General features: G+C 40.1%; 1 long non-coding RNA gene and 1 pseudogene across 1 annotated transcript in view; one reads left to right on the top strand and one right to left on the bottom strand.

Annotated features, from left to right (window-relative positions):
* Positions 1-4773: 4773 nt before the first annotated feature.
* Positions 4774-27092, top strand: part of LOC139436392 (uncharacterized) — a 71355-nt gene continuing 49036 nt past the window's right edge. The window contains exons 1-2 of the long non-coding RNA XR_011645608.1: positions 4774-4862; positions 5162-5213. This is a non-coding gene — a long non-coding RNA (uncharacterized lncRNA). The remainder of the gene's footprint in view (positions 4863-5161; positions 5214-27092) is intronic.
* LOC101444907 (low molecular weight phosphotyrosine protein phosphatase pseudogene) lies at positions 21335-21809 on the bottom strand (annotated as a pseudogene).

The raw sequence follows: 27092 nt of genomic DNA, 5'->3' as shown, positions 1-27092 counted from the left end.
TTGTAGTCCTCAGTATTTCATATAATCCCTTGTATCCTGTCAATGTCTGCAGACTCTGTAGATAATGTGTCTGTTTTGACTCCTGATGTTGTTGTGGCAGCAGAGAGAAGTCGGTGATCATGGTATTGAAGGCCAGAACATGAGAATTTTCTGGCAAGGAGGATTTATTATGACTTACTGGGCCTAGCAAAGTTCTGTCCAGAAAACCAAGCCCTACACAAGATTTCCAGGTCCTTTTTATGTGCAGGATTTAGGAGTGGAGGTCAAGCAGCGCTTTTGGTGCAAAAAGGACTTTCTTTGTTAGTTTCTTAGGGTTTGTTTGGGTACCAGGTAAGCTTGAATTAACACACTGCCCATATTTCATTTGGATGTAAACTCAAATACACATTCAGTCTGCATCCTTCCTGAATACACAAAGCCTATAGAGTCTATATCACTTAACTGATGTTCTGGAAACTAGGCAAACTTGGATAAAGAATTTGCTAAGTTTGAACACATGCACAAGCCATATTATTCCCCCCTATGATGGCTGCTTAAGTTTGTTAAGTTTTGGCATCGCTATTTTCAGAGTCATGAGGTGGATGGCTGTCTGTGTTTTTACTGCATCATATGTTAAAGTGCACACTAGTTATTATTAAGGGGAGGAAGCAAGGAAATATGATGAGCGCATGGGAAGGATTGCTGCTCACTGCTTTGATTGCCCATTTTTTTCACCAGTCTTTCAGGAGGTTCAATGATAAAGTCCTTGGGGAATATTTGGGGTCCCTCCTGACCTCAGGAGGAAGTCCCCTTTTGAGCAGCAGAATCTTGTGGAGGGCCTTCCAGCAGCCATCCTGGGGGCCATTCATGTCTGCATGAACTCCTTGCCAGGTTTCAGATTCATCCACCAATTTTCTATCTTACTAGCTTGCTTTATTTCCTTTTTCAGAGAGTTTACACCTTTAATTTTGAAGACGTGTTGAAAGGAGATGATCTTTCTCTTCTGTAGCTACTTCCTGTTGGTTAGGGGCAGTAGGCTCTACCTGACAAGGTGTAAAACTTCTCTTGCTATTTTATCTCAGTTGGAGGAAGATGTATCTGGCATCCTGGGTGAAGCTGGATGCAGTTTTTATATGGCTAACAAGATGTTGATTTTGGAAGAAATAAAACTTAATTAGAATTTTGAGACTATATAGTTTCATTAAGAGGACACTGGACTACAGAAATAGAAAAGGCTAGGTGCTTGCAAAGGCTGCGTTTGTTCGAAGTTGTTGGGAAACAGTACTTTCCCTTGACTCATTTTATGCTGTTGGGTAACTCTAGAAATTGTAATAGACAATGGAGTTAGGTATAATTTGCCAAGCATTTCTCTTTTCAGTTAAGCTACAGAGGAAAACAGATAAGGTTTTTTTAAATGGATGTCTGATGTGTTTTCCCTTTAGCAATAGGCATTTGGGCTAGAGCTAGAGGGAACAACTGACTTTGACATAGACACTACTTAGACGTTTGTTTTTTTTTTTTTTTGAAGAAGTATTTCAGACTGTCCAGTGACTGGAATTTGTACATTTCATCAGGTGCTTCTGGTGAACTGGCACTTTTTTGGGGGGCGGGGGGGGCAGCTACTGGCTTTACTCAGGATTAGTGCACCAAGCTGGACATTCTTTTAACTTTAATAGCTGTGGGAATGATCAGAACTACAGAGTAAAGTTCTTTACATTTTTTACTTTAATTGAGTAATTCCTGGTAATTTTTTTTGACTATTTTTGGAAACCCATTTGACTAAGCTGGTTAAGAGTTTTAAGGTAGAAGTGGAGAAGGGACCCCTCAGGATCTGACTTTGGGCCCTCTACCAGTAGTAAGGTGGCTGGGTTGAGAGTCCGACACACCCATACCTGCACTCTAGGGGTCTCTAGCAATCGAGCCTGGTATTTGATTAACCAGCTGCCTGTAAGCCACCGGTAGCCCCTGGCTTCAAGCATGTCCTTCACCTGGTGTGGGGTGGAGACTGTGAGAGGTTGCCCCAAGTTGGTTTGGTGGCTTTTTCAGTTAAAAGGGCTGTTGGCCCCACTGTCTTTAAGCAAGGCAGCCATTCCTTTATCTTATAGACATGATCATTAACTACTCAGAAAATGAAGTTCACCAGGACTTTTAACATGTTCAATGTTACCATAATCATCAGATGTATATCTAGAATAGGATATAGGTACAGTGCTTAATAATAACTAATGTACTACTCAAAGTATAAGTTTCTCTTTGAGTTGCAATTAATAGCTTCAAGTTCCAGGTTCGCAATACCATACACGTCATCTCTCCCTGGGAGCAAGCTTTAGTCCCAGTTGTGTTTAAGTTCTACTCAGAGTACTCTGGTATTCACTGCTCCACTTGGTATGTTCTTCACAGAAGCTGCAGCACCATTGACTTTTTAGTACTTTGCTTATTCCTTCTACACTTTTACCATGAAGATGTTAATTAGCAGGTATTTTACTTTAACAGCAGAGGAAAAACTACTTTTTTCATTTTTAAAATGAAAGCTGAAGATTCTCAATGGAATCAAGATAACTTTCATTACCACCACTTGAATATGCACATTGAGGTGACTTCCAGACAGGTTTTATTGCTATGAAGTTACTTTTTGGCGTTAACATCAATTTAGGTTTTTAGTTAATAATGGCTTCTTAGAACTAGCCATTTAAATGCTTCAGTTTAGAAGATGTTTCTACAAACTCTTTATAATTAACCACGACCACATAGATTGGTTAATTTACCTTAGATTACAATTAACAATTGATGGATTTTACTTTATGCATTTAAGAGAGGGCAGATCTACATTTTTAAAACTTAATTTCATTACATATGAACTTAGAATTTTTATCATTTTAAAGATTTAATACATATAATGTTTGGTTAATTTGGCATTTTATAAACCACAGAGATAACACCCAAGTTAAATTATAACTGTTATAGCTTATTCAAAGAATGTTTTTTTCATTTCTTTACAGGGGGTTAAACCCCTTTATAATACAAACTGATTCTTAATTCCTTCTGCTTAGAAGAGTTTTAATCTGTGACACCTAACCCCTCCCTCATAGCTCTTGCAAAGAGAAGGTCCTGGGGGCTGGGTAGGTTAACGAGCTCAGGAAAATCCTTTTCCCTTTTTCAATAGTTGCTATATTTAGATTTCTATGTGACTTTTTAAATTCTTTTTTAACCTATATTGGGTTCTAGGAACATTCATCACATATATAACTGCACATTTAATGTTTAACAATTTGAATAGAGAGCTCTTTTAAGCATTATTTGTTAATTTGTTATTCTGATGTATGAAGATATATACTGAGCAAATAGGCAGACATGAATAGTTTGACACAGAAACACAATTTAGTTATTTAAAACTTTCTTTCTTTTACAAAACAAGTTTAACTGTAAAACAACATTTGAAAGATCTCCAGAAAGTTTTTTCTAATTTGCACTATGACCATGCAGTTTTACACAAGAAGTTTGTTTCTTCATTAATGGCTTATAACCAAAATGTCCCCAATGCTCTAATACAATTTTCCTTTGCTTCAGAACTTTATATTTTGCTTTGACTTTTAGCAGACTTTGGATGAGTGAGACTAATTATATGTATATTTACTGAACCTAATAAAGCCTCAGAGGAGCTGGTTTCTCTCATGAATTGCTACTTCTAGGAACCCTGACAGTCAAGGCAGGAGGTTTTTTTTATACTTTCTAGTCCTTGGAGATAAGAGGACTCTGGTGGCTGCTGGACTGGAAGAATGGATGTCCAACCTTGAGAGTTAAGAATTCCACCAGGCAGCAATTTAGTCCACACTTGGAGCAGGGTTACTAATACCAGTAGAACAGGAGACAGGGATATCTCAAATTTGCTTTTCCTGAAACTTAGGGGCAGAAGTTGTTAAGAAATAACCCTGTAAGCAGAGGCAAGGGGTGAGGCCAGACTTGCAGTAACCATAAACAAAGGTAAACTCAGTTTATAATTTCCATCACAATAGCTGAAGTTTAAGGGCTAGGTGAAGCTAGTTACAAAATAACAATAATTAAAGGTAAGTTTAAGTTATAATTACCATTATTGTAGCAAGCCCAAGATAGGCTTGAAGTAGCTATAAACAAAAGCAAATTGGTTTAAGATTACCATTACAATAGCTGAAATCTAGGCCACATTTATTCAGTTACAATTTCAGTTATTATTCTGCTGTTTTATATATAAAGGCATTTATACAATGATCTTAACTCTTAGTTTCTAGAAAGTTTTCACTTAAAACCAATTTGGGCACCTTATTTATTAATTAAACAATAAAAACAATTTTATTAGTAACACCTTTGTGAAGTTTCTGTTTTTTTCAGCAATTAAATAAATTTCACTTGTGATTTATTTATTAAATTCACTAGCAAGACAGTATTGAAACATTTAAAGATTTATTTTTAGGTTACCTTTTATCATTATTCAATTTTTAACAGGTGAATTCCAAATCTGATTTCCTAGGCATAAGCAAACGGACAAAGTTAAATGCAGATTTTAAGTTGAACACAGAGTTAAGCACAGATTAAAACAGAAGATAAAATTCTATACCTTTAGCATTTCTAGGAACTCTTTGATTATAATTGATGGCATATGAGCTCTTTTTATCTTATAGGCACAACCAAGTTTACACTAATGGAAGTCTGAGGTTTATTTTCTCATTTCTTTAAGGAGACACAATATGAGTTTTCTGGGTCTCAGATCTGTTCTCTTTTTTTTTTTTTTTATGCTGGTTTAACTGGAATTCAGGGTTTTATACAGAGGCTGCTCTGTGGCCACGTGGACCAGCAGTAAGCAGAACTTCCTGATTCCTGAGGAGAGACTCTGATGGGGAGCTTTGCAGGTATGCCAGAAGCCATGCTTATTATTTTAGGAAGAATTAAGAAGCACCTTTTTTGTTGACTGACCTGGCATCCCAGAGTCCCAGCCTGATCAAAGTTCACCATTTTACATAATTTATATGACCATCTGGAGTTATGAAAATATATACTGGCACTGAACAAATGGACAAACACAAAAAGAGTTAGGGCACACAGACAGAAATATAAAGTTCATGAATTTGACTTATAATTCTTATTTCTTTGGTATTGTTGTTTCCAGGCTTTCCATCATTTCACACTTTTTATTTTTATTACTTTTAAGATTTTTGACTGGACCTAAGGGGACTCACCCAGCATTAATTCACAACCTTTGGGTAAGTGTTATGTTTTCAGACATGTAAGTTATGGGAGGGGGCTTATCTTTCTTTAATGCATATCAGGGGGAACTGAGTTACAGCTTGTTAATTATTGCAAACTTAGTGAGGGAGAACCTCTAACAGGACTCTTTGCCTACCCTTGCTGTCTACAAAACAAGCTCAATTGCAATCCAGTATTAAAATTTAAAGGCCTATTTTTGGCCAAACTTCTACATCACTCAATTCATATTCAGACCAAGCTTTATCACAAAAAAAACGATCCATTTTTATGTAACCAAGATCTCCCAAATTTAGAGTGATTCTTCAAGATACATCCCAGTGGGAAGCACTGAGGATATTGATGAGGGAGTGGGACTTTAACCCTCAAAACCTCTCTCACTGCCACCAAACCTTTACTACTTTAGCGAAGGCAAACCAAAAGTTAATTTGCAGTTATCCAAAACCAAAGGGCAGCCTGTTATAAACCCCCGACGTGGATGCAGAGCCCTGGAGGATGCCTTCACTGCCCTTGACCAGGTGGCGTCACTGGGGACTAGGACTCCACTCTTGCCCCACAGAAGTACGTTTCTGCGTCTCACCTGGTTTCCACAGTCACACACAGCCACCTGCTTTTCTTTCCTTTTCAGGCCTAGAGAAGATGGCATCCCCCCCAAACTTCTTGGGAGTACTAGGGTCCTCTTGGGAGTTGGTCAGGCTCCCCTTCTCATGCTTACAGTTAGGTGTTTCGTACACTATGCCCCCAGGGGACTGACTTACCCATCTGGTGTGTGGAGTCCCTGCAGATGTCTAGCAGGGTGGCCGTCGCTGCTCAGCCAGGCTGCTTTTGGGGGCTGCCCGTGTGGGTCGGCCAGCGCACGCTGGTCTTGGCCACCGCGCCCCCCACCCTTCCGCCCGCGGGGACAGGCGGGGCCCACCGCAGTGACCCGGCTGGTGGCGCCGCTCGGGAGGGTGGGACCGGTCCTTGCCGCCTGCGCGAGGCTTGGGGTGGGCGCGTCGGGCTCGGGAGCGGCCCCGCGTGGGTCCCGTTTGGCGGGTGGGCCTCCTGAACAATGTTCCAGGCCAGCTCCAGATGTGGGGAATGGCCAGGGACGTCCGAGGAGCACGGTGGAGGGAGGGCGACCCGGGAATGGCCCCAGCCTTGATTCAGCAAGCAGGAGGGCAACCTTCATAACACTATTAACAACGAACCGAAGGAGATGAGGTGACCGAGTGCAGACACGCTGGTGAATTCTCAGGGATGGATACCATGTCTCTGGGTACTTTGGCGGCGCTATGGTGACTACCAAGACAATACTGAAAAAATTGCAGTTTCCTAGGGACAGAAATTCATGTAGAGGCCCTAGGAGCCGGAGAGGAAGGAGGCGGGAGGATTGGAGAGTTAATGCATAATGGCTGTAGAGTTTCTCTTTGGGGAGAAGGGAGAGCTTTTGATGATGGGAGGCTGTGAGGGTCCTGCACCACTGTCAACATGAGGAATCTCACTGAATGGTACACTTGGAAGTGGGTGGGATGGGAAAGTTTATATTGTAGCTAGGTTTCTGTCCTTCATTTGAGAAAAAAAAAAACAATGAGCAACTAAAGGCTCAAATGACAATTAAATGCAGTCCATGACTTGGACAGAATGTCCAAAGTGAAGAGAAAAAGCTGAAAAGAATATTATTGGGATATATAAAAAAAGGCTTCCAATTTATCAATGTCAGTTTGCTGGAAGTTCATAACTGAATGTAACGTAGTTGCCTCATTAAATATCTTTGAGGAAACAGGCAGAACTATTAATTCCTCAAGGACAGAGATGTATACAACCTACACTTAAATGTTCAGGGTCAGATATTGCATGATTTTACATCTAGGAGGTAGGTAGAATATGATATGCAATTTGATAGAGAAAGGAAGTAGAATGCAGTCTACTTAGGGGCCAGGGGCAGAGGAAATGGGAATTAGTGCATAAGGGTTATAGAGTTTCTCTTTGGGGTGATAGGAAAATTGAGGGAATAGATGTTGTTGATCATAGTGCAAAACTGTGATTGTGATTAATCTCCTTGAATGGTATGCTTGGGAGGAGTTGGCATGGAAATGTTTTCAGTTTTACACGACTCCACAATATAACAAAGAAGAGCAAGTAAATATACAATGACAATGAAAGCAGTACACTATCCTGGGCAGCATCTAATAATGGGAAAGAAAAAGCTGAAAAGGTTATTATTGGTATATCTGAAAAAATTTGAATATTGTCTCTATACTTTATACCAATATTAACTTTCTTGAACCTGACAAGTGTACTTAAGTTATTTACATAAGTGAATATATTTGTTTTTGGAAAATCTATATCATAGTATTGTCTTCAAAGAATATGAAGTATTCAACCTCCTCCCATCAAATGTTCAATAGATAGATAGATAGATGGAATTATACTGGAAATGTGTCAAAATGTTAAAATATGTGGATCTGTGTATGTGACAGGGTATGCTGTGTTCTCTCAATGGGATTTTCTTCTTTTTCCAACTATCTTATCTGTTTGAAATTGTTTCCAAATAAAAAGTTTTTAATAATAAAGCCTATGAGCAAACCAGAGTGAAGGAAAAACCATTGGACTGAGGTTCTCCTCTTTCACCCACAAGAAATGATTTTAGAAAACTTATCAGGGCTGACTCTGACAATTCCAACCAGCCAGGTGGCATGATTGCCCCAGAATAGCCAAACAGAAGTTATCCAATCAGAAAAGCAATGGAGACTGCTAGACATATTGAACAATCAACTAAGTAAAGCTCTGCTAGCATTTTCCAGAAAGGGCAAACTGACCTTCTGAATCTCCAATCATCCCCAAGAAGACATCAATGACTTATGGAATTATATAAACATAATAGAATCCAGGTAATACTCTATTTAAACACCATGCAAACTAGGAGTTCCCTTTCACCTAGAACATAGTTCTTCATTCAAATATTTTAAATGGTCATCAGTTGCTGAAGCCAGCCCTGAAGTTAGTTGAAGTAATAAATAATCCTTGCAGTATGAAAATCCCATTTATAATAATTCAGTAGAAAAATGTGCCTAGAGAGGGTCACTATGGAAAATGATGGCAATTACTCAAACATAGCTTTGCTCATGGCACAGAACTTCCTCTGTCCCATGTCACCCAACCCAAAAGGCAAGGACAAGTACCATGGATTTTCCTTGTTTTGTTTGCCCAAGAGGACTTAGGACAAATGTTTGCCCCACACTGGAACTTAGCTCCACTGTCTGTTGACACATGATCCTGACAGGTCAACTGGCTTTGGGTGTTTGAAAGAGAGCCCTGTGGAAAAGTGCCAACGGGGCTCTGTAGGGAGTTGGAGTTGACCTCGCCTTAAGCCCCTTCATCCAATCACAGGTTTGGGTCCATGGAGTTGATTGGTGGATCCCATGGCCCCTCAAGGGAGCGGGGTGAGCCACAAGAGGACTGATGAGATTGTGGCTGCCCAGGTCAGTCATTTGGAGACTGTACTTCCAAGGTGCCGCATCATTCTGTAGCTCATGGTCCCCGCAGGCAAGCATTGTCACCTTCGTTCCTGAAGACATGGAGGCTACTTCTCTCCTATGGGAAGATGAGGCTCAGTTCCATGTGTTTGCCAAACCCAAACTTCCTCATGCTCCTGCAGCTGGTACCCAAGCCCATTGTGTTCCCTCTCTAGCTGCCAAAATGCCTGCATCAACACAGACACGTTCTGATTGATTTGATGGATCAGCTTCTGTGGCTGAAGAGCTTGCTCCCACCAAGGAAACTTCATCTAAGTTGGAACAGACCTCACAGTGTTGGGGTTGGAGCTCCAGTACACAGGGGAACTCCATATATGTGAAAGTGGACCTGCAGTGTCTGATGTACACACCTCTCCTCGTCAACTATCTGCTCTTGCAGAAGCACTCTTGGTCCCGTGGGCAGCAGGGATCCTGCACCATGTACATCATGCAAGCTCACATTGTTCAGGCCCTCCATCATCCTGTGTGTTTAAGCCCCCTCCTGCACTGGCTAGGGGCTTTCACAGGCAGTGGCAGGAAGATGTTCATGTATTTCTCATGCTCACTCTTGGACCCCATGCAGAAAACATGCTTTTGTGGAAACAGGCAGTTAGATGACTGCTCTTCAGATACCTCCCTGATCTGTCAAATCTTTGGAGGGTACTGGAGAACTCAAATTAAGTGTCTCCACTGCCACGGGGTTTCAGACACCATTGACCCATACATGGATATTTTCCTAAATATCCAGCTGACTCAGAGTGTGAACTGTGCTCTGGAATAGGTGGTGAAGTTCAAAGAGCTGGATGGTGAATATTCCTGTCTTTGCAGCACATGTGAAAAGAAGGTACAGGGATCCAAAGATCCATATCCTTGTCCTGAAATGTTTTTGTCACATTTCACAAGTGACAAAATGCAAAGGATGCACAATATCCAGAGTGTCTTGACATGTTAGCACATACATCTTAGCTGAATGGCACACCACTGGTTTAAGGTCTCTATGCCATGGTTGTCACACTGGGCATTACCTCTGTTACATCAAAATTGCAAGGGGCAAGGGGCATAAAATGGAGGACGCTAAGGTCTCAGCCTGTGACATTACATCTACCCTAAGCCAGCAAGCCCATGTCCTCTTCTACGTCCAGAACAGAGAACTGCAAAAAGGCAGTGAGAGTGTGCTGCTTGATGATGTGGAACCAACAGCCATTCGGGCAGAGGACATGGATGCAGATGTGGGAGTGACACAAGCAGTGCCAAAAGGTGACTCCTTGATCAAAGTCTATGAGTTGGAAGAACACCAGCAAGAGACAACCACCCAAGAAATCACCTTGGATGAGTGAAAATTCCTTCAAGAACAAAAGTGATCAAAGCCTGAAGTCAATCTCCTGAAGATGGAATCTGGCTGCCTACCAATAATGTGGTGATTCGCAAGTCAAATCACAGAAGCAAGATAGAAAAGAATCACTGTGAATTGGAAACCCCCATGCCAAACAACCCAGGCAGGGGCATTCCACATCAGATGTCCAAGGACTTGGGCAAAATACCTTGCTGGGGGAGAGATGTGGGAAGTAGAAAGAAGAACGAGAAGAGCAAGAGGGCACTCAATGGTGCAGTAGCCTCAGTAAAAATACTACCACGTAGTCACATGCACCCAAGGACAGGTGAGTGTGTAATGGCACACTCACAGTTATGCACATGCACACACTCATACTGAGGCCTGCATGATGAAAAGAATTCCGTTTCAGCTGTGAGTACTGTTGTCCTCAGCCACCCAGACCCTTCATCAGTTAAGGATTTAGAGTTGATGGAATTTGCATATGCCATGGCTCTGAAGGAAACTCTCCTGAATTGAATGCAGGAGGTGCAGTATGAGAAGAGATGTGCTAAGTCCAAGCCTGTGACCACCTCACCCAGGCAGGGAAAGCATGGGGATCTATTTAAGTGCAATAAGACTCAGATGAGAGGCTACCAGGTGAGGTGCAGTGATATCTGGGTGTCTGGTACCCCAAGGCAATTTCTCAGATCATTTGAGAAATCTTTCTTGCCAGACCTCTCCAGGGGATCCATAATTAGGAGGATCCCATCTTTGCTGCCAGCAAATGCCCACCTCTCATATTGGTTTCACCCGGATCTCTAAAAAAGAAAGACACAGACCGTCCACCATGTGGTCCCCAACAATCGGTGCCAAGGGCAATGGGATGGATCTGGGTTGTAACATGGCAAGGATGCACTTCTGCCCCATGCTGTCCCAGCTTCACCTGGCTCCCCTGAGGTCCCACAGATTAGGACAGTCAGAGTGAGGCTTGGGCAGCTCTAAGGTGACCTCCCTGTGGCACCACAACAATCCCGGTCCAGTCACCTGCCCCACAGATGGATTTGGAAAAGTTCTCCGAGGCACTCCCTGATGAACTGGCCCCACAAGGACTGTGGCTGGGCTGGGGGCACCTGCTTCAAATCCTTCCTAGCCTGACCTCCAACAGTCAGGCCAGTAGGAGGTACGTGTAAAGATTTGGGGGCCTGAAATTTCATGACCGGGACCCAGGTGGGAATGTGGCTGGGCACTGGACAGCCTTCTTCTCCAACACACGATGACCCAGGTTGGTCCTGGCAGGGACCAGGGGGATGGCCATGGGCTTGTCCACTCACCTCAGTGTACTAGCTACAATGAATGCCCTGGAGAAAGTCGGAGCCACCTTCCCATTTGTTAGCTGCCTCCCTCTACAGGGAATGGCTTCAGTGCTGATGCCCTGTCAGTGCCCATGGGACCCTGCCCTCGCTGATGACCTCTACAGCACACAGGGCCTCCAGTGACTGCAGATCTCATCCCATGTGGCAGTGATTGGAGAGCATGGGAAGTGGTATAAAAGTGACCACCAGGTGAGGAGAGGGCGTGCGGCAACCTCCTGGAGGCTCAACCTCCTCTCAATCTACCTGGGTCCTTGTTTCAGGGCCTGGGACTGTCAGACTGTGTCCCAGAACCTTCCAGACTCTCCTTTGTGATGCTTAGCTGGCAAGGCCCTGTTGCTGCCCTGAAGGGGGATGTTCTGTACAATAAAATGCTTTGCTAATGCTTTGCTATATATATATGTATATAGATTGATATGATGACTTAATTCAAGCATAAGAAAGCAATACACACATAATTATTTATTTTATTAAATTTCTGTTAGTAATTGGGAGAAAATGAAATAAACAAAGGATTGTCTACAAACAGGGGTCCAACTGCTGCATCATAATCCTTACAAAATACATCCACATAGATATAAACTCACCAAACCGGGAGACACACCAACTTTCCTGGCCCACGTCTGCCCAGAGTTCCAATTGAATGCAATATAAATACACACACAAACATTTATATATTTAGTAAACCATTGTCAATAATTGGGAGAACATGGAATAAGCAAAGGATTGCCTATAATCAGGGGTGCAATGGCTATATCATAATCCTTTCATGATATACATACATATAGATACAAGGTCACCAAACCAGGGAACACACCAACTTCCTGGCCCACATCTGGCCAGAGTCCTGATTGGATACAATATAAATATATTTTAAATAAGTTTATACTGACAATTAGAGTGAGAAATAAGAATAACATAACGAGTCAAAAGATTAAATCAATAATGAACAGAGTTATAAAATGACAGAAAAATAGAACTGTCTTACATACAAACTCACCAACATCTAGTTCATGGCTGGGAAGTCCTGAATCAGCATTGGAAACAACACCTGGGCAGAGCACCTTCTCCCGGAGTGGGACTTCAACTGGCCTGACCAGGGACTGTCCCTATTATTGAGCTTATAATCAATGAACTCGATACTATAGAGGCCAACTTGTGGGCACTGTGTCAATTCCCAAGGAAATGGCCAGAGAACAGAGCACTCCGCGGACAGTACATTCCAAGATCTATGTGTCAGATCCCGAGAAAGTGACCAGCCTTCCCAGAGAGGAACACAATACTCCCTGGGATGCACCCTATCTGTTCTTATTTGGTACAAAAACATCCCCAGTGTGCCCACTGTTCTAGTTCTCATCATTCCTCCTGAAACATGAAAAGTGCTGACCAGCAAAACATTGGTTTGCTGATTAACAAAGTTTCCTACATGATGTTTCACTTTAGGTTTGAACAATACTCACTGAATTTTTTCCCAATACAGGGGACCAGCTTGGGAAGGTTTTTGTTGTTGTTGTTGTTGTTGTTGTTTTTGGTAATTCCTGGGAAGATTCCTACAAGGTGTGTTGCCCTGACTCTGCACAGGCTCCCGCAGGGCTCCCTGGCTAGAGGAGACTTAAATATTTCTCAGGTGCTCCATCCAAATAATGGAAGGGCACAAAACAGACTGAGTCAGTCCCTGGGGTGGCAGCCTCTTTCCTCTTGTGGTGGTTGTGTGGAAGTCAACTTGCCGGAAGGAGTGAATCGGAAATTTTCTGGAGGCCGGGGCAGGTGGGGGCAAATAAGTCAGTATGTTTGTACATAGAGGAAGTTCTGTCATCATTTTCAGTCAATTGAACCCTCTTCATGGATACAGAACCTTCTTTCAACATTTTATAACAACAAAAATAATAAAATAAAAACAATAGCAAATAAAACTTAAGAAATCAAAAACAGCAAAAATATTGGCAACTATTATCAAAATATTAATAATAATCCTAAGGAGGTACAGACACCCTGAGTGAATTATCATGAGTGGATACCACCTTGTGGGATGCTTTGGAAGCTCTATGGTAACTGTTGGAAACTGAGGCACAGTGCTCTCAAGGAGAGGCATGCTGTCTCCATAGCTACGCTTGCAATCTAAGGAATATGGTAATTAAGAGTTCTCAGCAAACAGGATGCTGTGAAAGGCTGAAAGAAAAGATGAGCAGATAACATTTGTGTAGTAAATAGAACACTTAAACTTCGTACCTTGAGATAAGATTTTTTAATTCCTTAGACTATGAGTAATGTTGATGGCTAACTGCATGTTGCTGCTTCTACCCATGTGGACTGGGGTATATATAGAGCCCCTTGTGAACAATAAAGTTGTCTGATGAGTCTCTACTCGCAGACCCCCTGATCCCAGCTCTCTCGTTCTTTTTCTCTTGCTCTTTCTTTCTCTTTGTTTCCTTCTCTCTTCTCTCTTTCTTTCATTTCCAATGCCCTTTGGGTCCAAATCTCCAACAGTAACTACAGAGAAAATATCAGTAATATGCAAATTCCCAGTAACAGAAATTCATGTAGAGCTTGCAAGGAGCAGGTGAGCTGGAGGATCCGGGAACAAATACATAATGGCTATAGGGTTTCTATTTGGGTAGATGGGAAGCTTTTAGTAATGGAAGGTGGTAAGGGTCATGCAACATTGTAAATATATGAATAATTACACTGAATGTTATGCTTGGGAGTGGTTTAGATGGGAAAGTTTAAGTTATATATATAATATATGTTTCCCCAATAGAAAAAAAAGAATGAGTAACTAGACACCATGATAATTAATGCAATACATGACTTGAACAGGTTCTCCAAAGGAAAATTTTGAAAAGGATAATATTGTGACATATGAAAACATCGGAATATAGATGTTAAGACTTAAATCAGGGAAACGCACTTTGGCCCAGTGGTTAGGGCGTCCGTCTACCACATGGGAGGCCCGCGGTTCAAGCCCCGGGCTTCCTTGACCCGTGTGCAGCTGGCCCATGCGCAGTGCTGATGCGCGCAAGGAGTGCTGCACCACGCAGGGTGTCCCCCGCGTAGGGGAGCCCCACGCAGGGGAGCCCCACGCGCAAGGAGTGCACCCATAAGGAGAGCCGCCCAGCGCTAAGGAGGGAGCAGCCTGCCCAGGAATGGCGCCGCCCACACTTCCCGTGCCGCTGACGACAACAGAAGCGGACAAAGAAACAAGAAACAAGACGCAGCAAAAAGACACAGAAAACAGACAACCGGGGGAGGGGAGGGGAATTAAATAAATAAAAATAAATCTTTAAAAAAAAAAAAAAGACTTAAATCAATGTTAATTTGCTGTAAGCTGATAACTGAACTTAAGGTGGTTGCCTAGTTGAATATCTTTGTTTTTAGGAAACACAGGCAGAAATATTAACTCCTCAAGGACAAAGATGTATTCAGCCTACAGAAAATAAATTGATAAAGAGATCAAGCCACAAAGTTACAGATAGTGCATGATTCTATTAATAGGTTGTAGTTAGAGTAGGCAAATTGTTAGAGACAGGAAGTAGAGTGCAGGTTACCAGGGGTGGGGGGTCAGCAGGAGTGGGGTGTCAGTGTATAACAAGGGTAAAGCTTCTGTTTGTGGTGATGGGAAAGTCCTATAATGGATGGTGGTAAGCATAGTGCAACATTGTGAATGTGATGACTCTCCTTGAATGGTGCTCTTGGGAATTATTGGGATGGGACTATTTGTGTTGTACATGCTTCTACATGTGATGAAGAAGAAGAGCAAGTAAAGATACAATGACAATGAAAGCAGTAGTACACGATCCTGGGTGGCATGTAATAATGGAGAGAAAAAAAATAATGGAAGAGAAGAGGTTGAAAGGGCTTTACTGAGACATAGAAAATGATTTGACTGTAGTCTCTAAATTTTATATCAATGTTAACTTTCTTAAACTTGATAACTGTACTTAAGGTAATTATATAAGTGAATATATTCTAAGGAAATCTGCATTGAAGTATTGTCTTCAAAGAACATGATGCATACAATATCCTCTCAAATCTTTAGAAAAGATAGATGGAAGATAGAATAATACAGGAAATGTGGCAAAATGTTAAAATTTGTGGATTTGTGTACTTGTCAGGGTATACTGGTATTTTTCTATGGAAGTTTCTGCATTTTGCAATTATCCTGTATGCTTGAAATTATTTCAAAATAAAAAGTTAAAAAAAAAAAAAAAAGCCCAAGAACAAACCAAAGAAAAGGAAAAATCTTTGGACTGAGGTTTTCCTCTTTCACTTGCCAGAAGTTTTCAACTCCACGCACTCTGAGCCCTTGATTGGATGAAGCAGCTTAGGTTCTGCACTCCAACTTCCCACAGAGTCCAATTAGCACCTTTCCAGAATGGCTGTCTTTCAGATACCCTAAGCAGGTTGACTCGTCAGGATCATGCATCAACAGACAGACTGCAGAGCTGAGATCGTCATGTGGGGCACACATTTATCTTCTTAGGCAAAGAGGTCCAGGAAAATCCATGGCACTTTTCCTTGCCTTTTGGGTTGGGTGACATGGGACAGGGGAATCTCTGGGTCATGAGCAAAGCTGTAATTGAGGAATACCCATCATTTTCCACGTTGGCGCTCTCTAAATGTACTCTTCTATAGTATTATCATGAGTGCAAATTCTGCACCCCAACATTTCTTTATTGCAACAAACATTGGAGCTGGCTTCAGCAACTTATGGCCACTTAAAATATTTGAATGAAGAAATACGTGAAAGGGAACTCCTAGTTTGCATGGTGATTAAATAGAGTACTACATAGATTTTTTATGCTATAAGTCTTCAGGGGGTTGACTGGAGATTCAGAAGGTCATTTTGTCCTCTCTGGAAGATGCTAGCTGATCTTTAATTTGTGGATTGTTCAACTGTCTAGCACTCCCTATTGCCTTTTTCATTTGATGCGTTCCATATAATTTCTGAGACAATCAAGCCAGCTCACTTGTTGAAATTTTCAATTCAGCCAATAGCCAACTCTGAAATGTGTTTAAATATCATTTCTGGCCAGAGAACGAGGTGTTTCTGAGTCCCAAGATTTTCCTTTACCTTGTTTTGCTCGAGTGCTTTTTTTTTTTTTTTAACTTTTTTTATTTTGAAGAAATTTTAAACATGCAGAATGGTTTAAAAGATAAGAAATACCTCTAGGGAGAACTCTAGCATACTCTGCCAGAAACCAGATCAACCAACACATTTAATATTTTGCACCATTTCCTGTATCTCTCTCCCTCCCCATCTATCTCTATCTCTCTATTTCCGGAACATTTTAGGGGAGTTTGTTTATATGTGTCATGCTCTTTGAACGTAATAATTCCATTTACATCACTAAGAAAAAATATATCGCTTTTGTAACCACTTTAGCAAGTTCAAGAAAGTTAAGATTGATATAAATTTAAAGACTACATACAAATTGTACTCGTAAGTCCCAAAAATGTCCTAGACGGACATCTTCTCTTCCATATTTGATGCCACACTGTATCCTGTTCTGCTTTCATTGTCGTTGTATCTTCTCTTTTTTGTTGTTGTTAAATTGTAACATGTAAAACATAAACACTGGCATCTCGACCATTTCCAAGCATACCATTCAAGGAGATTAATCACATTCACAATGTTGCACTACACTCATCACCATCCATGAGGATAACCTTCCCATCACAACAGACAGAAATTCTACACCTGTTATATACTAACATTCCCTTACCTCTTGTTCCCCACCCCTAGTAGCCTGTACTCTACATCCTGTCTCTATCAATGTGCATATTCCAACTATATCATGTAAGTAGAATCCTGCAATATCTCTCCCTCTGTGTTTTTATTTCTTTATCAATTAATTTTCTGAATATTTAAGTAAAGGTCGTATTCATCTTGGTCCTTGAGGAACCAACACTTTTGCCTGCATTACTTAAAAACAAAGATATTCACTTAGGTAACCCCTTGAGTTCAGTTATTAACTTCAAGCAAATTAACATCGATATAAAACTTAGCATCTATATTCCATCTCTTCATGTCCCATTAATGTCCTTTTCAGCTTTTTCTCTTCCCTTTAGAGAGCCTGTCTTGGTTATGTTTTGCAGTTAATAATAATTTTCTCTTTAGTTGTTCATTCTATTTTTTTGGTTTTTCAATTATGGTAACATGCAACAAAAATAAACTTTTCCATCTCAACCACTCCCAAACAACATTCAGTGTGACTACTTATATTTATAATATTCCAGTACCCTCACCACTGTCCATTACTTTAACTTTCCCATTTCTCCAACGAGAAATCCTATACCCGTCATGCATTAACTCAGCAGTCTTCCAGCCCTCCCTCTACTGTCTCCGCAGCGGAAGGGCACAAGCGCTGAACTTCATTTGCTCTGGAGTGCGGCCGCGGATAAACCGAGGGCGGCCGCGGATAAGCCGAGGGCGTGCGTTGTAGTGACGTCACGGGTTTGGCTGGCCCGGCGCTGGACGGTCCTGCTCCGCCCGCCAGGTCTAACCTGGGTCATCGCGGGTGAGCGGGTAAGAGATCGTGTGTCCGGCCACGTTCCCACGTGGGGCGCGGTGGTGGGCATTTTTAGGCCCCGCATCTCCACGTCCCACTCCGGCAGTGGAGGCGGGCCAGGCCGGGGGGGAGTGGAAGGACGCCGGCAGCCTGGGCGCAGCCTTGCCGGGCCAGGCGGTTCCGAGAGGCCTCGGGGACTCTTGCAAACCCCCTGGGGCACTCCCCCAGACTGGATGGCCGTGGTGCCCCCGGGAGGGCGTGTCACAGTCACCTCGTTGCATTTGAAGGCATCTTAAATATTTACAAAATCTTCACGGCGAACTGTACCCCGGAGAAAGGTCCCTGACAGCCGAAGCAGCATTGTGAGTTGTACCTTGGCCTTTTGCCGCCCAAGCGATTGAATTTCTTTGCGGATTATGTTGAATACTGAATGCTTTGTGAGATGTATCCCTAACTAATGCAAGTATATTTGGTCACCGTGAGTCAATGGTCTTATTAATTGGATAGACTTCATTTTATACTTCTTCTAATTGATAGACTACGAAACTTCAAGTTTTAGAAGGGCAAGCTGTCATGTGTGAGGAAAAAAATAAGATATTAAGATATTTTAGCATTCTATAAAAACCAAATTTTTGTTTTTTGCATTTAGAATAGAGCTCGGAATTTCTTATATCTTGGCCACAGTAAATTGAAGATACTGTGCTGTACATCCTCCTACCTGCTGGCAGAATCTATTCTCCTCAAAGACCTTTGCAAGAATTCAAAAATAGCTTTAAATATCAATTCTTTGTTGTGTTTTTAGTCACAAAGCTTATTAATTCCATGTAAATTAACCATCCATATCTCTTATTTTGTTTTGTTTTGTTTTTTTTACTTTTTAAATTTATTTTATTTCCCCATCTTTTTTTTAGGAGGCACCCGAACTGAACCTGGCACCTCCCATGTGGGAGGGAGGTGCCTAATTGCTTGAGCCACCTACACTCCCTCCTTATGTTTTTTAGGTGAAGATTATTTCTAAAATAAAACTGCCTCTCTATTTCAATCTGTCTTCTTGATAGATTGTCAACAATCTATGTAGGACATATAAATAGATACATCTGTCCTAGAACATATAAAGATATATAGGAAGACATAAATAGATATAAATGTATCTGTCCTAGGACATATAAAGCTACACTAGAGTATTTCTTAGAATTGGACGATGATGAGGTGTGTGCTAAGATGGTTGCACGGCCAGAGGTATGAAGATGTGATGTGACATGCAATTGGTAGTAAAAGGAAGTAATGGTCAGAGTTAGCACTGACTGCTTATGTTAAGTTCCCAAGGTTTAGTCTTAAGTAGTATTCACCTGAAGTCTATGTTGTCTCACACCACATAAGCACCTCATGCCTGATGGCTTAACAGGGCTGTTGTTAGGGAGATGTTCCTGCTGAGTGATGATTGCATCCCTATAGAAAAGTTCTGAAAAGCATCCCAGAATTGAATGAGAAGAAATATATTTATGTATAACGTTTTCTACTGTATTCCTCCTTGCAGACAAGAATGTGTAGGAAGCAGGGACATCATATTGACCTCTTTATTGTCAACAATTTCCTTTTCTTCTCAGCCCGAAAAGAGGGATAGTCCTGAAAAGTATTTTGTATTTTCTATTTTATTGCCCTCTATTTCCAATTCTGGTGTGTTGAGATTCGATCTTATGAAAATACGCAGGGCATTAGCTTATCTTTTGAATTTTATGGATGAAATACATATATATATTTCAAAATATCAAAGAACAGTTATAGAGTGGTAGTGAAAAATGATAATACTGTGCCTTTTCTAAACACACCCATGATTTCTTTCTCCAGAGTCAACCACTTTTTATTTTTAAGAGGTTATAAGTTTAAAGAAAAAAATGCATAAAATACATGAGGTCCCATGTGCCAATCTATTTCTTAACAAATCAATTTATTGATACATATTAATAAAGCATTAATCCATCCAAAGTATATAAGCAGTGGTATTCAGTATAATCATATAGTTGTGTTTTCATCACTTCAATCATTTTTAGAGCATTTTCATTATTCCAGTAATAATAATGATAATAATAATATTAATAAAAAACAAAAGCCAACCAGCTAACTAACCAAACAACTCTTCACCTCTCAATCTCACTATGCTTGCTTTGCCATACAAAACTGCTGTTCTCTTTCCTTCTCTCCAGTTTATTTGTATTTGTATTCTGTAAAAGCAGTCTTATATATGCAGTAATACTGATATTCTTATTTTACATGAGGTTTTACTACATTATAGAGTCCCATGTTACATTTTTTAGCTTTCCTTCTAGTAATAAAAATGTCTTTAGACTTTCGCTTTTTTAAAAATTGCCTTTGTATATATCCCAGTTTATTTTTTTGTATATTCAAATGAAAGAGATTAGAGTTATTCCAGAGTACACAGAAATTATTTAGATTTTCCCATAAGTGAAACACTGATAAAATACCTAACATTATTTAAGGACTTTAACATAATCTAAGTCAATATGTATTTGACATTTGGGTTATATGTGTATACAAAAAAAAATCCACTTGTCAAAGTGAGCAAAAAATAAAACAGCATTCAGTATCCTTTCTGGATGTAATTACATTTTCATAGACAAAATGTTTCAAATGGGAGCAATAGGTGACTTCTTTATGAAAGCCTAAATAAATACAAAATTAAGAATAATCAAAGATGCTAAAGATTAATACCATAAAACATTCTTTCCTATCCTTAACATACAAATGTACACTATAGGTATATGTGAATTAGAATACTTTCAATCAAGTTTGTGAACACTTATGACTAGGGACATGGAATAGAATAAAATGCCCTGGGGTAAAGAGAGGTAGTATAGTTGAATAGCGGACATCTGTCCATCAAGTTATCCATATCAATTTACTGAAGAGGTAGATTATTAAAAGTTTCAGTGGGCTCAGATACTGATTTGGGCCTTAGAGTGATATTTTATTTCATTATTTATTAAGATCATAACTCAACATATTAGAATGCTGTCGCTAGATTAGTACCTTAAGGCTAAAGACAAGAAAGAAAGAGAATACTGTATTACAAGACACATGACACATTATATTTTGTGGTTCTACTATGTGCCTTTTCCATTCTTTTTGTTATTGGGGCAAGATGAGACATCCAGTTGGTTTAAGAATACTTAATGTACCCCATACTGGCTGAATTAAATCAAAGATTTTTATTAATTCTTCTGCCAAACACAACACTAATTTCCATCACAGTTATTTCAGATGAGAAATAGTAAGTTAATTGAAAAAAAAAAAAAAGAATACCAGTTGTGCCTTGAGCTATGAAACGTTACTTGAACACACTGATTGAAAAATCTAGAACATCACTGTAACAATGTTAATCATGTTGGCCTTCATCAATGAATGGATGCAGCTTTACTGTGACTTCTCCAAAAATGCTTTGCAGCACCTAAAACATTGCTAGTACACAGTCTCAAAGTCGGAGCCATTCCCATAATAGAGATCTTCAATAATAAGTTGTTTTTGTGGATCATAGCTTCCAAATAGTTCGATTTTAGCTCTGCAGTTTTTAACACGATTACCTTTGTTATTCAGATCTTTCAGATTGTTTTCATCCTTCCATAGTATATAATCAAATGTGGCAAAGTCTTCTGTGGTAACTGCCGGGCAACATGACTCGTAGGATACCATGCTTCTTCATGCGATTTTGCCCTCCGTAATTGGGAGGGTTTCGTATCTCATATATGGATGTTGCAGCACTGCCAATTCTCCAATTATCTGAAATATTTTGATCAGTTACAAGTATTCTGAAAACTGTTTCTGCCGTGGGTGACAGACAAATGTTACCTAGACATGCAAACAGCACCAACTTGGATGCCTTTTCTGCCATCGCCTCAGGTTCAAGGAACAGTCCAGAGCGCAATGCACAAGGACCCGCTACTTTCACTTTTAACAACAGTCATTCCATATAATAGTTCTGCTAGTTACAAACCCCACAATATACTCTCACCATTTCCATTCATTTCCAAAGATTTACAAACAACCTTTTAACCAATTCCACACAGATTAACCATTAGTTTTCCATTTTCTACTGTCATTCTATTTTCTGGTGACCTATATTCTAATTATTAACTCCATGAGTTTATATAATATATTTAGTTCATAATAGCACAATCATACAGTATTTGTCCTTTTGTGTCAGACTTGCTTCACTCAACATAATGTCCTCCAGGTTCACCCATGCTGTCATATGCTTCACGACTTCATTTCTTCTTATAGCTGCATAATATTCCATTTTGTGTATACAACACAATTTATTTATCCATTCAACAGTTAATGGAAACCTGGGTTGTTTTAAGTTTTTGGCAATCATGAATAATGCTGCTGTGGACATCAGTGTGCAGATGTCTGTTTTTGGCACTGCTTTTAGTTTTTCTGGGTATAATATACCTAGTAATGGTATTGCCAGGTCCCATGGCAAGTCTATATTCAACTTCTTTAGTAATTGCCAAACAGTTCTCCACAGTGGCTGTACCATTCTATATTCCCACCAACAGTGAATAAGTGTTCCTATCTCTCTACATCCTCCCCAACATTTACAGCTTTCTGATTTTTTAATAGTGTCCAGTCTAATAGGTGTGAAATAATATCTCATTGTAGGTTGATTTGCATTTCCCAAATTGCTAGTGATGTTGAATATCTTTTTCATGTGTTTCTTCACCATTTGTATTTCTTCTTTGGACAATTGTCTTTTGCTCCCCGCCCCCCCCCCCCAATCCCCTTTTTTGAGGTGCGGGGCTGGGGTTTGAACCCAGGACCTTGTAAATGGTAAGCCAGTGCTCAACCACTGAGCCACATTGGCTTCTTTGAGTTTTTTTCATTTGTTTGCTTGTTATTGCCTTTGTTTTTAAGCAGCACAGGGAACTGAACCTGGGACCTCCCATGTGGGAAGCAGGCACTCAACTGCCCATTCTTTTAACTGGGTAATTTGTCTTTTTATTGTTGAGTTGTAGCATCTCTTTATATATCATGAATATTAAACCCTTATTGAGCGTGTGATTTCCAAATAGTTTCTCCCATTGAATCAGCTGCCTTTTCACCTTTTTGACGCAGTCCCGTGATGTGCAAAAGTGTTTAATTTTGAGGAGGTCTCATTTGTCTATGTTTCCTTTTGTTGTATGTGCTTTTGGTATAAGGTCCAAGAAACCACCACCTATCACAAGGTCTTTAAGATGTGTTTCCCTACATTTTTTCTAGTAGTTTTATGGTTGCCTTTTATATTTAAGTCTTTGATCCATTTTGAGTTGATTCTTGTATAGGGAGTGAGATAGGGGTCCTCTTTCAAACTTTGGTTATAGATATCCATTTCTCATTTGTTGAAGAGACTTCTTTGTCCCATTAACATGGACTTGGTAGGTTTGTCAAAAAACAGTTGACTGTAGAGGTGAGGGTTTATTTCTGGTCTCTCAATTCTATTCCACTGATTGATAAGTCTATCTTTATGCAAGTACCATGCTGTTTTTACCCCTGTAGTTTTGTAATATATTTTGAGGTCAGGCAGTGAAATTCCTCCCACGTTGCTTTTCTTTCTTAGAAAGCTTTTGGCTATTTGGGTGCACTTTCCCTTCCAAATGAATTTGATAATTGTCTTTTCTATTTCTGTAAAGTAGGCTTTTGGAATTTTGATTGGTATTACATTGAATTTATAAATCAATTTGGGTAGAGTTGATATCTTCACAATTTTTAGTCTTCCAGTCCATAATGGAATGCCTTTCCATTTGTTTAGGTCTTCATTGATTTCTTTTAGCATTGTTTTGTAGTTTTCTGTATATAGTCCTGACTTCTTTGGTTGAATTGATTCCTATGTATTTGAGTGTTTTTGTTGCTATTGTAAATGGAATTTTTCTCCCTGATTTCCAACTGAGGTTGTTCAGTACTGATGTACAGAATCATTACTGATTTTTGCATGTTGATCTTTATCCTGCCATTTTGCTAAACTCATTTAATGGATCAAGAAGCTTTGTGGGCAACATTTCAGAATTTTCTAAATGTAGGATTTGTCATCTGCAGATAGTGAGAGTTTTACTCCCTCTTTTCCTATTTGGATGCCTTTAATATTTTTTCTTGTCTAATTTCTCTAGCTAGTATTTCCAGTACAGTACAGGGTCATCCTTGTCTTGTTCCTGATCTTAAAGGGAAATCTTTCAACCTTTCCACACTGAGTACAATGTTGGCTGTGGGTTTTTTATATATGCCTTTTATCATATTGAGGAATATTCCCTCTATTCCTGTCTTTTGAAGAGTTTTTATCAAGGAAGGATGCTGGACACCTACTCTCCAGTTCATTGGATTCACCCAGGACAACTAAGAAGGAGGTGAGGATGGACAATCACCACACCAAGAAACCAAGAAGGTTTACAACTGCAAGCAAGAGAGTCCTGTCCATCAGCCTTATGGGATCTAAGGCCCCTCTCAATTAGAGGTGGAGTGGGCATTATCATCCCAGAATCCTCAGGATTAGGGAATAAACTATGGACTAGAGTGGACCTACTGGTATTCTAGTACAGACTTATTTTGATTCTAGCAATTGAAGAAATTATATCATTGATGTGGAAACAATGGCCACTGGAGGTGCTGAAGTCAGGGACAGGAAAAAGAGATGTAATATGGGGGCATTTTCATATGTTGTTTCAGCCTTGTATACCAGGAATACATTCTACTTGGTTAAGATGTGTAAGTATTTTCATATGGTGTTGTATTCTATTTGCAAGTATTTTGTTGAGAATTTTTGTATCTATGTTTATTAGAGAAATTGGTCTGTAATTTTTTATTCTTGTATCTTTATCTGGCTTTGGTAGTAGGGTGATGTTGGTGTCATAAAATGTGTTGGGCAATTTTCCCCCCTTTTCAATTTTTTCATAAGAGTTTAAAAAGGATTGATACTAATTCTTTTTGAAATATTTAGAATTCACCTGTGAAGCCATCTGGTCCTCATGTGCAGTTCCTTGGTCTGCCAGCAGATGGCACTCTTTGGCAGCCCTCTCGGTTCAATGCCTGGTCAGAATGTTCACTGCAAATCCAACCAGATCAATGTGATAGAGGTTCCTACCTGGAGACTAAGAGCCTTGTAATTCAAACCTTCTCAGAGAGTTTTCCAGTCTTCTCAGATCGCCCTTTCCCTTTTCTCTGGTAGGAAATAATTCCACTCCCCTCTGAGATGTCAATAATCAATCTCAATTTTTAGAGAAGGAGGTTGGGAGGGTTGGATCTCTTTAGTCCCTTGCAAACAATGGCAAACAATGGCATGGCCCCCTGGGGCCTGGAAGGCCTGGTGGGACACAGCAGACCAAATTTGTGACTAAAAAGTCGAGGCAGACTTAAGCTGTGTCCTCTCTCCTTGTTACTGGGTTGGTGGATCCCTGGAGCCCCCTTTGTCTGTAGCCGGCTCAGAGCCCTGAGAATTCTGAAGTGTCTTCAGTGTCGGGGAGGGTGCCGGCAGCAGCTGCTGGTTTCCACTCACAGTTTTGCTGTTATGATCCCCTTCCTTTGACCCTCTCTTTTCTGGGCAGTGTCCAGCCTTTGGCTGGTGTCCTAAACCTTAGAAGATCTTTTTCCAGGCCATCTCAGCCTATCATCTAGCTATTTTTCTGGAGGAGAATAGTGTCCCATGTCTTTCTAGTCCACCATCTTCCTGGAAGCCATTTTTCTTTTTTAAGACATATTTGTCTATTCAGGGCCCCTTACCAGTAAATTTGATTATTGGCTCTTCCATATCTGTAAAAAAGGCTGTTAATATTTTTATTGGGATTGCATTGAATCTGTAAATTAGCTTGGGTAGAATGGACTTCTCAACCATATTTAGTCTTCCAATCCATGAACACAGAATGTCCTTCCATTTATTTAAGTCTTCTTCAGGTTTCTTTTAGCAATATTTTGTAGTTTTCTGAATACAGGTCTCTTATGTCCTTGGTTAAGTTGATTACTGAATATTTAATTGTTTTAGTTGCTAATATAAATGAAATTTTTTTTTCTGATTTTCTCCTCAGATTGTATATCAGTAGGGTATAGAAATGCTATTGATTTCTGCATATTAATCTTGTATTCCACCACTTTGCTGAGCTCATCTGTTCATTCTAATAGTTTCATTGTGGATTTTTCAGGATTTTCTAGATATAGGATCATATCAGCGAATAATGAAAGTTTTACTTTTTCCTTTCCTATTTTTTTTAAAGATTTATTTATTCTCTCCCCTTCCCCCCACCCCCCATTGTCTGTTCTCTGTCTCTATTTGCTGCATCATCTTCTTTGTCTGATTCTGTTGTTTCCTTCTTTTCCTATCTTTTGGAGACTTTTTATCAAGAAGCATGCTGTATTTTGTCCAATGCCTTTTCTGCATCAATTGAGAAACTTGTGATTTTCCTTCTTCAGCTTATCCATGTGATTTATTACACTAATTGGTTTTCTTGTGTTGAACCACCTTGCATACCCAGGATAAAACTCACTTAACTCTGGTGTATAATTCTTTTAATGTGCTTTTAGATTCAGTTTGCAAGTATTTTGTTGAGGATTTTTGCATCTATATTCATTAGAAATATTGTTCTATAATTTTCTTTTTTCATAGTATCTTTTTACTTATTAAATTGTCTTTTTTTAAAGATTCATAAATCACAAAAAATGTTACATTAAAAATATAAGAGGTTCCCACATATCCCACACTGCCCCCCCACTCCTCCCACATCAACAACCTCTCTCATCATTGTGGCACACTCATTGCATTTGGTGAATACATTTTAGAGCACTGCTGAACCATACTAATTACAGTTTACATTGTAGTTTACACTTCCCCAGTCCATTCAGTGGCTTATGGCAGGATATATAATGTCCAGCATCTGTCCCTGCAATATCATTTAGAAAAACTCCAAGTCCCAAAAATGCCCCCACATCTCAGCTCTACTTCCCTCTCCCTGTCCTCAGCAACTACCATGGTCACTTTCTCCACATCAATGCTACAGTTTTTTCCATTATAGTCATGATAGTTCTATAGTAGAATATCAGTAAGTTCACTCTAATCCATATTTTATTCCTCTATCCTGTGGACCCTGGGTTGGTGATGTCCACTCCACCTCTGTGTCGAGAGGGGGCTTAGATTCATGGTTGATGGATGCAGTTCTTC

The sequence above is a fragment of the Dasypus novemcinctus genome, chromosome 14, assembly GCF_030445035.2.
Source record: "Dasypus novemcinctus isolate mDasNov1 chromosome 14, mDasNov1.1.hap2, whole genome shotgun sequence".
Classification (NCBI taxonomy): Eukaryota; Metazoa; Chordata; class Mammalia; order Cingulata; family Dasypodidae; genus Dasypus; species Dasypus novemcinctus.
The sequence above is the reverse complement of the archived record's forward strand: the minus strand, read 5'-3'. Positions and strand labels throughout refer to the sequence as shown.